This window comes from Aethalodelphis obliquidens, unplaced genomic scaffold, assembly GCF_003676395.1.
Source record: "Aethalodelphis obliquidens isolate GAN/ISIS:26980383/991018 unplaced genomic scaffold, ASM367639v1 scaffold21, whole genome shotgun sequence".
Classification (NCBI taxonomy): Eukaryota; Metazoa; Chordata; class Mammalia; order Artiodactyla; family Delphinidae; genus Aethalodelphis; species Aethalodelphis obliquidens.
In genome coordinates, this window is record NW_020837965.1 from 10,295,149 (window position 1) to 10,302,388 (window position 7,240).

Consider the following 7,240-nt stretch of genomic DNA (forward strand, 5'->3'; position numbering starts at 1 on the left):
AAATAAAATAAAGTTATTAAAATAAAAAGATAATTATTAAGAAAAAAGTTTTTTTAAATGGAAAGAAAACAGGAAAGAAACAACAAAAAACAGACAAAAACCCAAAAAAAACCACAACAACCCCCCAAAAAAAAAAAAAAAAAAAAAAAAAAAAAAAAAAAAAAAACCCGGACGGACAGAACCCTGTGGGACAAATGGTGAAAGCAAATCTATAGAGAAAAAAATCTCACACAGAAGCATACACATACACACTCACAAAAAGGAAAAGGGGAAAAAAATAATATATCTTGCTCCCAAAGTCCACCGCCTCAATTTGGGATGATTCGTTGTCTATTCATGTATTCCACAGATGCAGGGTACATCAAGTTGATTGTGGAGCTTTAATCCGCTGCTTCTGAGGCTGCTGGGAGAGATTTCCCTTTCTCTTTGTTCGCACAGCTCCCGGGGCTCACCTGTGGATTTGGCCCCGCCTCTGCGTGTAGGTCGCCTGAGGGCGTCTGTTCTTCGCTCAGACAGGACGGGGTTAAAGGAGCAGCTGATTCGGGGGCTCTGGATCACTCAGGCCTGGGGGAGGGAGAGGCACAGAGTGCGGGGCGAGCCTGTGGTAGCAGAGGCCGGCATGACGTTGCACCAGCCTGAGGCGCGCCATGAGTTCTCCCGGGGAAGTTGTCCCTGGAGCCCGGGACCCTGGCAGTGGCGGGCTGCACAGGCTCCCGGGAGGGGAGGTGTGGAGAGTGACCTGTGCTCGCACACAGGCTTCTTGGTGGCGGCAGTAGCAGCCTTAGCATCTCATGCCCGTCTCTGGGGTCCGCGCTTTTAGCCACGGCTCGTGTCCATCTCTGGATCTCCTTTAATTAGCACTCTAAATCCCCTGTCCTCGCACACCAGGAAACAAAGAGGCAAGAAAAAGTCTCTTGTCTCTTTGGCAGGTCTAGACTTTTCCCCAGACTCCCTCCTGCTAGCCGTGGTGCACTAACCCCCTTCAGGTTGTGTTCGCGCCGCCAGTCCTCTCCCTGCGCTCTGACCGAAGCCCGAGCCTCAACTCTCAGCCCCGCCCGCCCCGGCGGGTGAGCAGACAATCCTCGCGGGCTGGTGAGTGCTGGTCGGCACCGATCCTTTGTGCGGGAATCTCTCCGGTTTGCCCTCCACACCCGTGTTGCTTTCCCCACCTCGCGGCTCTGAAGCTACCCCCTCCACCACCCGCAGTCTCCGCCCGCGAAGAGGCTTCTAGTGTGTGGAAACCTTTCCTCCTTCACAGCTCCCTCCCACTGGTGCAGGCCCTGTCCCTATTCTTTTGTCTATGTTTTTCCTTTTTTCTTTTGCCCTACCCAGGTATGTGGGGGGGTTTCTTGCCTTTTGGGAAGTCTGAGGTCTTCTGCCAGCGTTCAGTAGGTGTTCTGTAGGGGTTGTTCCACATGTAGATGTATTTCTGATGTATTTGTGGGGAGGAAGATGATCTCCGCGACTTACTCTTCTGCCATCTTCTCAAATCTCTCTCAAAATACTTAGTATGCTTTCCTTTTTCCTGTTTGTACCCTGACTCATAAATGCATTTACTCATTTTTGAAAGACTATTATTATTATTACCTCATGTCTCTATGTCACGTATCAGCTTGCAAAGTACTGTCATATATATTTGTCCCCAAATTTATCTTAAAATAAGTCTATGAAGTGGATAGAGTAGGCATTATCTCCAATACATAAATAATTTATCTAAGCCCTGATTTCTCTGTGATTTTTGTAAGGAATGACCTAAAGCAAGCTAGTGACAAAATTAATACAAGAACTTAGCCCAACCGATCAACTGTGTTCTTCATATCATATTCAGTAGTTTCAGAATGCTCTTCATTGAGAAGATCCTGAATTCTCAGCTAAAATGAAAAAGATGAAGTACTATGAGTCACTGAAATTTAAAGATCTTTTAAAAGGCGTCTATGAAGCCTAAGGTCATTTTTCAACCCCTTACTGACTCTGCAGAAAGTTTAATCACCATTTTGTAATGTAAGCTATATCTGCTTCAATTAAACACAACAAGCCAATAAAATAGTACCTTAAAGTTTAGTTTTAAATTATATACATTTATGCTTATGCAATCCAATTTCCCTATGAAAACAAAAATAGAAAATAATTGAACCTCAAATCAGCAGTAGTATCTATTAACTCTGGTATCTTTTTAAAGCTCCTCCTTTTAAAATTGTTTTTTGTCTGTTTTCCCCTTCCTACTGAATTAAACAGAGAAAACTGAAATTGAAAGCTTAAAAGCTTTTAATTAGCAAACCTTTCTTGTTATTGTATTTAACATTTCCATTAGAAGAGCAAGGACCTGTGGAAATATTTTCAATGCTTATTTGTTTTTCCTTTGAAAATGTATTTGACTATTACAACAAATGAATTTTTTTATAATAACATTGCTTTCAACATTATAATATGCTGTAGATCAAACTAGAGAATTGACATCATATTAGCTGCATTGTGTTTGTAAGAGAAAGATTTATAAAATAAATTATCTGTAAATTTTTCTGCATTTATTGAGGTGATCATTTTGCTCTGTTTATAAGTTCATTGTTTCATCAATCATATACTCTTTCTTGCTATTCCCATTCATTTCTTCTATGTAGACATATCCGTTTAAAATATTTTGCATTAATTTTATTCATACCATAGCCTTAGAGGCAGTAGGGGGAGAAAACACGCTTTTTATCCTCCTTGTTTTTATTAATTTGCATCTAAGGTAAGTTAGAGTTTTCATTCTGTGTTTCATCACAACTATAAACCATTTTAGAAGTAGGATTAAAAGAGTCACTGAGAGATCTTGTAGAAACACTGGACATTTTCAGAGAAGTGGAAGTCATAGTGGCCATTATCGATCCAATTGGTTTCACCAGACAGGTCCATGCTGCTACAGGCTTTGACTGACAAGTTCAACTCAGCTCCTGGAATCACAACTTCATCCCCTATTAACTGGAAAGGTCTGAAATAAGCATTGCAATTACACTTAAGGGCTCAATGGAGTTCCTTAAACTCTGTGATATCATTAAGACTTCTCATGCAAATGGATGTTGCTATTTAAAATACATTGACCAGATTAATTATTAGCAATGGAAATAATAGCAATATCACCACCCCTTCTCTACCACCAAGGAAGACCATCACCTTCTGTGTCTTTCTGTTTATCTCTATGTGTCTTCTACTTTTCTATCTCTTATAAATATACTTGTCATTGGATTTAGGACAAATCCTAATCCTGAATGGCCTCATCTCACGCTCATTACCTCAGTTCCAACTGCAAAAACAATTATTTCAAATAAGGTCATATTCTGTTGTTATGGATGGACATATTTTTTGGGTCGCCTCTATGCAGTGTACTAGAGTGACTAAGATTTATCAAGAGGTTCTTATGTTTAGGTTCTGACCAAATGCTCTTCATGTGTTTACACGAATCTTATATAGTTCTTACAACCCTCGAGGGGCTGATACAGTAGGAAAAGAATGAAAAAATGAATGTATTAGTATATTAGTAACAAATTATCACAAATTCAGTGGCTTAAAACAACAGAAATCCATGCTGTCATATTTCTGAAGTCCAAAGGTGTGAAATCAAAGGTGCCAGCAGGCTTGGTTCCTTCCTGAGGCTCCAAGGGAGCATCTGTTCCATGCCTCCCTCCAAATTTCTAGTGGCTGCTAACAATCCCTGTGTTTCTTGGCTTGTAGCTGCATCACTCCAATCTCTGCCACCATCATCACATGGCCTTTCCCTTTGTGTCTCTCTGTGTGTCTCTGTGTATCTTCTTCTCTGTCTCTTATAAGTATACTTGTCATTGGATTTAGGACAAACCCTAATCCAGAATGAATTTGTCTCAAGAGCCTTACCTTACTTCCATTTGTAAAGACAATGATCTCAAATAAATTCACATTCTGTGGTTCTGGATGGACATATCTTTTGGGTGGCCACTATTCAAAGTACTACAGTGAATATCCAGCTAATTTGTTTATTATTTTCACAGACTTGACTAGTTCAGCAGGAAGAAAAACAGGTCAACAGTAATTATATGCTCTCTTTAGTACACATACTAAATTAATTCAATTTACTTACTGATAAAATTTCCCTTCACTGCTTCACCCTTTTGGGATATAGTGTAAACCTCTTCCATACTCTCCAAACATCCCACCTTCCCCGAGATGGAGCTACCCAAACCACAAGTACCTTCTGGCTTCAGCTCTAATGAAAGCTTACATTATTTGAATTCTTTTTACCATGGAAAGGGTTCCCTATTGCCATGGCTACTGAGAGGGCAATATAAATAGTTAAGTCTGAGTTGGCCCTTCTGTTCTACTTTTCCAATGCCAACTGGATTTTTGCTTCCTTTCACATTTGTAATCAAAGAGTGTCTTCACATAGTCACCATTTATGAATTTGTCTTTCCCCAGGGTCTTTGTAACCTGTACTCATTATTTTGTTTTCAATGACTTCCTCATTCTTTTTCCACTAACCAATATTGATAACTTCCTTTCCTCCAAAACAATAGATTCTCCTCCAATGCATACTGAGAAACCAATAGTTTTCAGTACAGAGATGGATGAAATAGGGAAAATATTTCCTTGTGGTTGAAACTGTTTTTATCACTAGTAGGTGTTTTTGTGCCAAAAGACAAGAATAATGTTGTTGCTCATGAAAATAATGCCTCAGTTCACTTGGTTCTCTTCATAAATATCAAGTATAACTGTATAAATAAAATCATCTGGGATTTTACATTGCAGTCCTTATGAAAAGTACTATTTCTGTATGTTTCAGTGAGAATTCAGGTTTTATTTTATTTAGTGGTTGCTTTTTAAACCTAAATCTGAGATCCACTTAGAATTCTATTTTAAAATTTATTGCTTGTATTTTCTAGCATAGTAATTATAATTTTAAAATGCCAACTAGAAAACAAGTAGTGTATGAGAACTCATTGCTTTGTCACTTGGCACAAAACACTTCCATCAAAGTAAAAAATATAGAAACATTTAAAAAATGATTTATTAATAATTTTTGAATTGGATATGAGTCAGAGTGGAAGTCTGAATTTTTTTTTAAAGTAAAACTTTTATTTGATGTCACACTTGATTTGCACCTCTCATGCTGTGTCAGGATGGATAGGAGGGGACTGATAATTGAATGAAAAGCAGAGATTTAACATCATGTCAGCATTAAGGAGTACTAGACACTAGGAGGCTGCCATACTGGTTACTACATTGATTGCCAGAGTTGGCTTGGTCAATAGGGATCTTCATGGGACTTCCTTAACCTTCACCAATTACTATAATACAATTTTATTATAGGAGCTATCTATGGAAGGCCTAGTTAACATCAAAAGGACAAGGTGAAACCACAAGGTGAAGGAAGATGTAGAATCAGATATGTTCTAGAGACATTGTAGGGCACAGCCAGTTTCATCATGGGAGAGATTCATCCCAGTTAATGATCCACAACACACGTTTAGGAGTTAGTTACTGCTATTTCAATTGGTGGTATTCCAATATTCTGGTAAACCATGTTATTCGATTTTATAATTAAATTAATGTTTTGTAGCATAATTTACACACAATTAAATGCACCTATGGACAAATCTATGCATCTGTGTAACTGCCACTACAACCAAGACTATGTCCATCATACCAAAGAGATTTCTTGTGCCTCCTTGCTGTCAGGAGGCCCAGCTCCAGGCCCAGAAAATGAGTGATCTGCTCTCTGTTACTCAACATTAGTTCTGCCTATTCTAGAAGATTATATTAATGAGGTCATACAGTAAGTAGTCTTTTTTGTCTGACTTTTTATTCAGCACTGTGTTTTTGAGATACAGCTGTGTTGTTGCATCTATCAGTACTTTGTTTTTCTCTATTGCTGAGTTGTATTTCACTGTATGAATGTAACACAATTCATTTATCGGTTCACCTGCTGATGGGCATTTGGGTTTTCTGCAGCTTGTCACTATTATGAATAAAGCTTATATGAATATTTCTGTATGTTTTTGTAGATACGTATTTTCAATTACTTTAAGTGAATGCATAGGAGTAAAATTTCTGGGTGATGTAGTAACTTTATGTTTAACTTTATAAGAAACTGTCAGAGATTTCCATTTTGCAGTCCCACCAGCAACATATGAAAGTTCAAGTTATTTTGCATCTTTGCCATTTTGGGGAATTGTAAGTCTTTTATCAGTCATTTGAATAGGTTTCTGGTTGTATCTCATTGTGCTTTTAATTTACATTTTTCTGATTACTAATGGTGTTGAACATTTTTCCTGTGGTTATTAGTCATTCGTACATCTCCTTTTGTGACATGCCTGTAGAGGTTTTTTTGCCCATTCTTAAAACTGAGTTGTCCTCTTCGTACTGAGTTGTAAATTATTTTTTTATTATGGATATGCTGTCATGGGAGAGTGGCTGTACTGGACTATGCGTAGATCAATTCCTTTCTGTTTACTGGGGAGAAGAATAAAAACTGCTGCAAATCAGTGCCATCGTTCAAAGAGGTGCCGCCCAGAGACATAGTTTGATTCTGAATAATCTACTCAGGGGAGGTAAACATTTCAACCTAAATTTAGGCAACAGTGCTAATGAACAATTCCTAAGTCCTAGGGATTTCAACTACAGCTATTTATTTCTTGCTCATGTTACATGAGGGTGAAGAACAGTTGATACTACTCTAAGCTGCCAGGCTATGGGGTCTCTTCTTTCTGAGATTCTGATTGAAGGACCACCCCTGAATGGGAGGAAAATGGTGTCTTCCCATTTTCACGGCAGAGGGAAAGAACAAGAGAGACAGGACAACCACATGGTGACAGTAAACCTTCTGCTGGGATGTGGTTTGTGCTGTGTCACATTCTATTGGCTAAAGCACATCACAGGGCTGAGCCCAATGTGAGTGAACAGGGTGAGAATACATGTCCCGTGAGAGGGGTGGGAGAATGAAGATCTGTGAACACCAATATAATCTACCACAATCAGTTGCAAAAAACACCCACAACCCAAATAGAGAACTCTCAAAAAGAATCACATGCAAGGGCTTCCCTGGTGGTGCAGTGGTTGAGAGTCCGCCTGCCGATGCAGGGAACACAGGTTCGTGCCCCAGTCCGGGAAGATCCCACATGCCGCAGAGCAGCTGGGCCCATGAGCCATGGCCGCTGAGCCTGCGCGTCCGCAGCCTGTGCTCTGCAACGGGAGAGGCCACAACAGTGAGAGGCCCGCGTATCGCAAAAAA